Genomic DNA, 10,056 nt, shown 5'->3' with positions numbered 1-10,056 from the left:
GGAGAATTTATTGGTGTACCTCACTGAAAAGCCTGGAAGTAGAACTGAGAGTAAGCAAGACTATGTTGAGAAACAACAGAAGAAATGTCACCAGGATTGTCAAGTTTTTCTCTAACTCTCTTCTTAATTCTTGTCTCTTCTGTATATTTGGATTATCGGGTTCTGTGGTGAATTGTCTACAGCAACTCCAATCTCAGATGCTCTTGTGTTCAGCTCTAGTAGAGAACTGTACCCACTGCTTTCCTAGAAACTCCAGAAAAATATTTCATTGTATCTTATTGCATTTCACTGATGAAATGCACATCCCTGCACCATCTCCTAGGCCTGGGAGGTGCAGTGCTCTCATTGACTAATGACTTCGTTTTTCTGGAGCCAAAGCCCATTAACTGAGAGAAGTGGAGGGGATGGGTCCCAGCATAAATGTAAGTTCTGATTACCATATTACCACTGGGTGAAATATGTGCTAGGTGAAAAGAACAGTAAATGTCTTCCAATCTTGACACATAATTTCTAATCCTTTCCATGACCGCATGTTGTTGCCTGGCATTACTGTCCCCCAGTAGCTACGTAATAAATGCTTTCAGTTTTATCTGGATTCTGCCTTAGTGAAGGTTCTTAGGTCAAATGCAGACCTTCTGAGGGGAAAACCACATGTTCCATCCTAGAATCTGGTTCAATTTGGTTCCCGTTACTGAAACTCCCACATAGAAACACTAGTCATCTCTTTAGAAAACTTTGAGATCAAAGGAAAGTAGGAATCTTGTATCTAGTTTTAGAGCAAACAGGTTTATGTGAACAAAATTAAGCAGAGAATTAATACAGGGGAAGTCATAACACAGTAAATTAGCCAATAAGCAGATGTTTATTGAGTGTTTGGTATAAATAACTCTTCTAGTTGCTGTGGAACATAAGAAAACATAGCCCATGTCTTCAGGAAAATCAAACCTTTAGAAGTGCAGTAACACGACAGATGTATGTTGAGTACCAGACACGGAACTACGTCTGTGTCCAAACGTTACACTTGGAGAGTCACAGCCCTTCTCCTAATCACTGTGATCTGAATGTCAGATTCTTTACTCTAAAATGTAGTGAATAAAGATATAAATGAGAGTACATGTAGAAGATGACTTTATAAATTATAAAACCAGGGGGGCGCCTGGGTGGCTCAGTCGTTAAGCGTCTGCCTTCGGCTCAGGTCATGATCCCAGGGTCCTGGGATCGAGCCCCGCATCAGGCTCCCTGCTCCGCGGGAAGCCTGCTTCTCTCTCTCCCACTCCCCCTGCTTGTGTTCCCTCTCTCACTGTGTCTCTCTGTCAAATAAATAAATAAAATCTTTAAAAAAAAAAAAAATTATAAAACCAGGGCTCCTGAATGGCTTAGTCGGAGAAGCATGTGACTCTTGATCTCCGGGTTGTGAGCTCGAGCCCCAGCTTGGGTGCAGAGATTACTTAAATAAAAAAACTTAAAAATAAATTATAAAACCCTACACAGGTATATTATTATCATAATACAACAGTACAATGGTAAAATCCCAAGTGCCATGACAGCTCTGAACAGTAAATCTTGTGGCCTCAAAGACACCTTACGGGGATGATTCAGAAAAGAAGATTGAGATGAGTAGAAAGAATTATGAATAACCCAACGGCATGATTGAAAAAAAAAATGTTGAACATGCCTCACACCCTAAACCAGAACAGTTTTTAAATGAATCAAAACTTAAAATGCAAAAAGAAAAAATATGTAAGTTGTAAAAAATATATATACGGTACGTTCCTTTATTACCTTGAACCCGGAAGGACCCTTCTAAGTCTCCAAATCTGGAGTCGTTAAAGAAAAGACTGGTTCGGGCGCCTGGGTGGCTCAGTTGGTTAAGCGACTGCCTTCGGCTCAGGTCATGATCCTGGAGTCCCGGGATCGAGTCCTGCATCGGGCTCCCTGCTCAGCAGGGAGTCTGCTTCTCCCTCTGACCCTCCCCCCTCTCATGTGCTCTCTCTCTCTCATTCTCTCTGTCTCAAATAAATAAATAAAATCTTAAAAAAAAAAAAAAAAAAAAGAAAAGACTGGTTCAATTCAACCACAGAAAAAAAGAACTGCCTGCCTGGACAAACAACATAAGCAAAGTCAAAAGGCAACAATAAACTGGAAGGAAAATATCAATTCACAACACAGGCAGAGGGTGACTCTCCCTATGAGGACTTCTTAGAAATGGAATTTTTTAAATGCCATAGAAAAATAATCAACGGGATATGAAACGACATCTCATTTAAAAAGGAAGCACACTTGAAAAAAAATTCTCAACTTCTTACATAAGAAGCACAAGTTAAAAGTATACTGACCAGGGCGCCTGGGTGGCTCAGCTGGTTAAGCATCTGCCTTCAGCTCAGGTTATGATCCCGGGGTCATGGGATTGAGCCCCTCCTCAGGCTCCCTGCTCAATGGGGAGTCTGCTTCTCCCCTCTCCCTCTGTCCCTACCCCCCAACTCATGCTCGCTCTCTCTTTCTCAAATAAATAAATAAAACCCTTTTTTTAAAAAAAGGTATACTGACATACAATTTTTCACCTAATAGGAGAAATCCAAATGTTTGGTAATACACTCTAATCCCATGTGTGTAGGAGAAATGGAACTCATATATTGTTGCAAGGAGCATGAATTGATATAACCCTTATAGTGGGCAATTGAGCAAATTATCAAAATTTAATAGCAAAGGCCTTTCATTCAGAAGTTGCATTTTTGGGAATGAATTCTACATATTAGCATAAGAATGACATGATGTATATTTTAGCTTAGCCGGGCAGCATTGTTTATAATAGCACAAGACAGTAAACAACTAAAATACCTATCAATAGAGGACTATTGAAGTATATCTATGCACTCAGTGGAATATTATTCCATTGTGTGTAAGAGTGGCCATGCTTTCCACATAGCCATACAGAAAGATGGATTGATAAGTGAAAAGAATAGCCCACAGAAAAATGGAGGGAGAAAAAGAACATATTTTATCTTTGATTGTATGTACGTTAAGAAACTATGAAAAAGCCAATGTATTTTTAGAGCTAATGGGTGGTAGCTGGGGAAGAGGGAGTGCTGAGAAGCTGGGCATGAGGAAGAGAGCATTTTAGGGTACTATTTTTATACTTTATGGCTCTCAAAGCAGGCAAATGTACTGTTTATTAAAGTTTTAAAAATAAAAAATGTTTAACATTGCTTTCAATAAAAAAATAAATCTAATGATCAAAAAAGGGAAAAAAACCCATTGCTTTCAATGTAAAAAATAATAGCAAGAACACTAAAATCTTCAGAAATCCTGATGAATTAATTTTGTCTTTTTTCTTTTTTGAGAGAGAAATTGCATGTACACGTGTGTACCCATGTAGGAGTGGGGGTGGGGGTGGAGGGGCAGAGAGAGAAACTTAAACAGGCTCCTAGCTCTCATGGGGCTTGATCTCATGACCCTAAGATCATGACCTGAGCTGAAATCAAGTCAGATGCTTAACCAACTGAGCCGCTAGGCACCCCTAATTTTGTCTTTTTGTTTCACTTTTTTCTCAGCCTCTGAATGTGGAAAAATAACAAAAAGAACTTAATATTTTATGAAGCATCTTTTGCAGACATTCTAAATGTTCTAGTAACTTTTTTTTTTTTTTTTATGTTCTCACCTACATCACAAAGTAAAGCAACCCACGCCAATCAGGTCATTAGATTGTAAGAGCTATTCACTACTGTTTACAGAAGTCAGATTTCTTAAAACTTTCTCAAGATCTCATTATTTTCTCTTGAGAAAGTTTGAGATTCTATTAAATGTTACACTATATAAGATATTTTCGTTGTATAACACATAATAAGCATTATTATAAGAAGTAAATTCTGCATCCCTTTTCAAGCCCACAGAACAGGTTGTTTCTGAATATACACTGTGTTTCAGGGTACTCTGAATCTAACATTGAGACATGTGTTTCCTTATTTCTAGATTATTAACTTGAAACCTATAGGAGCTAATGATGAATGAACCATTCTTTTTAAATACACTGTGTTACTTCTTGCTCAGATAATAGAGGACAGATTTTACAATGTTAAAACCAATAGATTTAACTGGCTGATATAGAGGAAAAACAAATTCTTACATCCTAGAAGACAGATTTAATTTAGCTTATTTTAAAACAACCAAGAAATTGCATTACTAGGGATCAGAGAATAGACATCTAGGTGATGAGATCATTCTGAATCTGGTTTGGGATGAAAACAATGCCCTAAGAAATAGAGAAAACCCTGAGGTTTTGAGGGGTTAAACAACATGGAATTTTTTTCCCAAGGGAAAAAAGAATCAGACAGTGATGACAACTCACTTCTCAGGTTATCTGTTGTTTGTTCTAGCGACATGGTATTTGCCACTCGCATTACAAAACACTCACAGTTGCCGGGCAAGTCCTCTTAGCAATGAGGAACTAGAAGGCTGCCTGGAAATTGTGACTCCCACCTGACACCAGGCAGCTGGCGCTTTCAATTCATGACAAAGACTTAAATGGTCCTTTCTAATCAGCTACATAATTCTAAGAACAATGCACAGGATATTTTTAACAGTAGACAAAAATAACACATATATTAACCAAGGGCTTTCAAGGCGACATCATGAGCTTACTTAAGATTTAAAGATTTATTACACTTTGTTTATTTACCTGATAATAGTGTGGGGGGATGGAAGAGAAAAGTATGCTAACACAATGCTTGACACAAGCAGGCTTTTCATGAAAGTTAGTTCAACTGCATATTAACAGAACAATTTTTTAGGTTAAAAGACCTATTTTATACTTAAATATTATATTTATGAAAGATCCATAAGAAAACATTTTTTTCTGTATGTTACTTTTGAACACGTTGTAAGCTCAGTAATACATTTACATCTCATTTTATTTTATTTATTTATTTTTTTAGAGGTCAGGGGAGAGGGAGAAGGAGAGAGAATCTTAAGCAGGCTACACACTCAGTGCAGAGCCCGACTCAGGGCTGAAATCTCACAACCCTGAGATCACAACCTGAGCCAAAATCAAGAGTTGGACGCTTAACTGACTGAACCACCCAGACACCCATAGTTACGTCTCATTTTAAAATTAAATGTCACTTAAACACTTTCCTCCATGCCACAACCCATATAATAAAGAGTAAAGTTATTTGAATTTTAATAATAAAAATATATTTAGACACATAAAACCCTTTTATTTTTATTTTTTTTTAAAGAGTTTCTTTCTTTATTTGAGAGAGTGCGCACGCACAAGCTAGCGGTGTGGGGAGAGGGGCAGAGGGAGAAGAAAAGAGAATCTGAAGCAAACCCCGTGCTCAGCAAAGAGCCCTACGCTCATCAATCCCACAGTCCCACAACCAGGAAATCATGACCTGACTCAAAACCAAAAGTCAGATGCTTAACAGACTGAGCCACTCAGGTGCCCCTGACACATAAAGTCCTTTTAAAGATAAAAACAAGGGTGCCTGGGTGGCTCAGTCAGTTAAGTGACTGCCTTCGGCTCAGGTCATGATCCCAGAGTCCCTGGATGGAGCCCCAAATCGGGATCCCTGCTATCTACTTGTTATTTTATGTATTATTGTGAACCGTTTGAAATATTGTATAAAAAATGTATATCATAAGTAAATAAAACTGCATAAAAGCCCACAGCAAGCAAAACCTCCAGACTTACTATTATGCTCCAGATATTATGCTAGAGACTAGGAATCAGAGATGAAAACAGGACAATTCCACCTTTGACAGACTTGTTGAGAAGAAACAGATGCAAACAGAAAATAGTTATAACATGCCCTATGACAAATGCAGCCAGAGAACACGCAGGGGTTATTAAGGACTATCTACTGTAACGTAGGAAAGTGGAGCCTAAGAAAACGTTGGTCTAGTGACACCTAGAGGATAAGCGAAGAGTTGGCCAAGTGCAGAATGAGCAGCCGACAGACTCTGACTGCAGAAGGGACAGTATAAACAGCAGGAAGAGAAGGAGGTCACAGCATTGTGTGGGGGCTTTGAAATGCAGCCTGGTGTCGCTGGAGCGTCGGATCCCTGGTGCTGAGTGTTAGATGAGGAGACAGAAGCCAGTGGCAGGGGCCAACTTCCAACAGAGATGTTCACTAGGGGAATTTGTAGTGGTGCAACTCACCGAGCATCTCGAAATCTACAGAGAATGTTAACAATATTTAGGCTATTTGAATAGTTACGATCTTTCAGCGTTTTTGGATTTAATGTACTTATTAAACTGTCTAAAAAAGATATTCATTGACATAAATATATTTTATAAAAGACAAAGAATCTCTCCCCTCCTTTCCTCGATTCCTTAACCTGAGAACTGACCGCCACGATGCTAGTATGTATGGACACGCTTGACGCAGGGAAGAAATCCACTATTTCCGGAAGGAGGGATTTTCCCCGGGAAGGCAGAGCTCCTGGTCTTGAAAAGTGCTTTCAACTTTCTTCCCTGGTAGGGCTGGGTTAGAAAGCCTTGGATGTGTCTCCACATTTTTCTTTCCCTTCCTCTTTTTATCCTTCACTTAATCGTTTCCAAATCTTCCATCTTTTCCCTAGAAGAAACCCTCAGGATTTTTGCAATTGTGACATTTCAACATTTTACTCATGCCTGATGACTGAAACTTGCCTAATCTTGCTTTGAAGTGCCTAAATATGAAGAGTTCTGTCTGTGCCTCCAGAAACAGATACGCATTCATGAATCTAGTCATTAATTTTGATTGAGCGTTTATGTACCAGGCATTGTGACAGGCTCTTGACAAAGAATGGAAGGCAACACACATGAAGCCTAGTGGGGAAAAAGACACGAATCAAATAATTATACAACTAGATACATATAATTACAAATTGCATTAAGTATTATGAAGGAAAATTGCTGGATACTCACAAGAACTTTTAGCAGAGGAATCTGCCCTATTCTGGGAACCACAGAAACTTCCCTGGTGGACAATTACATTGGATCTGATGGTGAAAGATAGGCAGAGCATTCCAGGAAGAGAGCACAGCATGTACAAAGGCTATGAGGTGGAAAGGGTCATGGCTTATTCAAGCAACTGAAAGAAAGCCAGTGTGGTTGGGGCTCAGAGGAAAAAAAAAAAGAAAGAGAGTTTAAAAAAAAAGAAAAAGAAAGAAATTGCTGCAGAAGTACACATTTACTATATTCTGCAAAATCTTGGAAACTAGGTTTAGGATCTGAATACTTAGCCTAAGAGAATCTGGAGGCAATTGGGTGTTTTGAGTGTGAGTATGACTTGATCAGATTTTTATTTTCAAAGAACACTATAGTTTTCAAGTGGCAAGAGTGGATCCCGGAAACCATTACAAGAGATGATTGTAACTTAGCCTCGGGTGGTGATGGCGAAGTAGAGGAACTGGAGAAGCCTAGAGATATTTGCAAGGCTACATTGATAGCACTCAGAGCGACAAGCCGTGGTTAGGCCATAGCAGTCAGGGGTGATTCTAGGGCCGGGCTGTCTAATGTGAATCCTGGCTCTGACACTTGTTGGCTCTGTGACTTTAAACTTTTAGCCTTGATTTTTCACTTCTGTAAAATGGGCAAACATATTGGTATTTCCCACCCCCCAGGATTGTCGTGAGAACAAAACAATTAAAAGACATAAAGCATCTAGCACACTGGCTGACACATGCAAGTTCTCTAGGAATGTTTAATGCTCCCAAACATTGGGGATGGGGCTGTAGATGGAGAAGAGGAAGAGGCAAGAACGACTCTCAGAAATGATATCTCTTGCCTTCAAACCTGGCTGAAACTGGTTTAGAATGAATCATTCAGAGGCATGAAATTGTTAAGCTCTAAACTAGTAACAATCTACAAAAAATGACTGTGCTTTTGCCCAGTGGGAGAATTTTTTTTTTCTATGTCAGGACCCAATGAGGAAATTATTTTTCCTTCAACAAGTGATTAAAAACAAAAGAACATCATTTTTGCCAAGGCATGTTGAACACCAAAAGAGCAAAAATCACAAGCAGCTGCCCAGATATCACAGAACACACATATTAAAATTACATAAGAAACTTTTCCTTGGGTAATAAAGAATTAGTAGCAACCTTGTTAGGAAGCTATGGAGACACTCTCATTCATCCATTATTTCAGGAGCTATTTCCGGAGTGCTTATGTCAGGTGATTCACCAGGTGCAGAGATAGAGAAGTGACCACGACACACAGACAGGGTTACTATCTGCCTACAGGTTAATGTGGGAGACCGATGATGGAAAAAAAAACTCAGGAGATTCTTTAAAATAAAACTCTGTATCTGAAATTAACAAATGGAAGAAAAGAAGTAGAATTGATAAAGTAAAAAAAAGGACAAAATTAAGAAAATTTACTGAACATGAGAAAGGCTGTATTTCAGAGGTCAATAGCAAATACTGTATTAAAATACTATGAGTAATGTCATTAAAGTCAGGGAAACATTATAGACGCTTGTCATTGTTATTTGGCAATGTTTGGTATATTCTAGCTATTGCAACCAAACAAAAATGAAATGGGCTATAAATACTGGGAAAGAATTACTATTTTTAGCTGACTGCCTACCAAAAAAAAAAAAATCCAAGAAACAACATTTAAAAACCTATCAGTGCTAATAAGACAATATAATAAGATGGCAGATACAAGATGACTATATAAACATCAATGGCTTTCTTTTATACTAGAAAAATTCAAAAGGGAAATAAAAAAATCTCATTTCACATATCACACTAATGATAAAAGCTTTAAAATACACGAGTAAATTAAATAAGAAAAGTAAAATAAAAGTAAAATCTCACATGAAAAAATTATAAAATTATTATTATAAAGTATAATAAAATAATTTTATGTTATGAAATTTACTAATGAAAAGGCTTGAACACAGACATACTTTATATTCCTGGGTGGAAAGACAAAATCATAACAATACTTGTCCTTCACATTATGAAACTACTTGAACTCCAAACAGAATCTGAATGAATTGATGGTTTTGTTTTTGTTTCGGTGGAGTGAAAGGTTTGAGGGGAGGGTGGTTGTTTTGGTGGTGGTGGATTTATCCTAGTGCAATAGAATTAGATGAGACATTTAAAGTACACTAGGAACACCGTCCTAGTTTCCTGTTAAGATGATCACTCTAGCTGCTGCATAGAAAATGGATTGTGTGTGTTTGCGGCAGGAGGAAGAGCCAGGGTAATGTGGAGAGCCTCATTAGGAGGAGTAAGAAGGCTGAGGCAGTTAACAGGTTATAAATGAGCGTGACTTGGACCATGGTGGCAACAGAGGCAGCAGAGAGAAATGGGCTGCTGAGATGTAGTGACCCCCACTAGAGAGTTATCATGAGACAGATTGCCAAGGAACATTAGGGAAAGCTTCAGTAAAACTTGGGCATCTCAAAAGAAGATGCAGAAATGATGAGAAGACTTTTCTCTCAGCCACAACTAGCTAAGGGCTTTCAGCATTTCTTGCAAAGAGGAAACTAGAAATTAGTAATGGAATTATCATTTGTTTTTGCTGTATAGATTATGCTTCATTGAAATGTTTAAAACTTTTCATATTGTGGGGCGCCTGGGTGGCTCAGTCGGTTGGGTGTTCGCCTCTCGATTTCAGCTCAGGTCATGATCTCGGGGTCGTGGGATCCAGCCCTGAGTCAGGATCCATGTTCAGCGTGGAGACTGCTTGAGATTCTCTCTCCCTCTTCCTCTGCCCTCCCCCACTCCAAGCGCTCTCTCTCTCTCTCTCAATGAATAAATAAATAAATAAAATCTTTAAAAAATTGTTCATATTATTAATGGCATTCCTTGGGAGCCACTTCAGTGTTACAAGAATAACTTGTTTTCTAGTCAAAGTGCAAGTGGAATTGCCAACTACACAAAGTAATACTTCTCTTCCAAGTGTGGCACTTGAGAAATAACCCTAAATTCGTCTTGTGAAAGATCCGATTTTTAAAAAACTTTAAATGTGAATATAATCTAATCTTAAATTTTACAATCTGGTTTTCCCACAGAATTGTGTTTATAATAGGGCTAGCTGATGTCTAGGACTATTATGAC

At 38.4% G+C, this 10,056-nt stretch overlaps 1 long non-coding RNA gene across 1 annotated transcript; it reads right to left on the bottom strand.

Annotated features, from left to right (window-relative positions):
• Positions 1-6,154: 6,154 nt before the first annotated feature.
• On the bottom strand, positions 6,155-7,095 carry LOC118552647 (uncharacterized). Its single transcript, XR_004925627.2, has 3 exons — positions 6,908-7,095; positions 6,757-6,808; positions 6,155-6,172 (listed from the first exon to the last, which is right to left on the bottom strand). It is a non-coding gene; the product is annotated as an uncharacterized LOC118552647 (long non-coding RNA).
• Positions 7,096-10,056: the final 2,961 nt, after the last annotated feature.

The sequence above is a fragment of the Halichoerus grypus genome, chromosome 6 (assembly GCF_964656455.1).
Source record: "Halichoerus grypus chromosome 6, mHalGry1.hap1.1, whole genome shotgun sequence".
In the NCBI taxonomy this organism is placed as follows: Eukaryota; Metazoa; Chordata; class Mammalia; order Carnivora; family Phocidae; genus Halichoerus; species Halichoerus grypus.
This window is presented reverse-complemented; position numbering and strand designations above follow the sequence as displayed.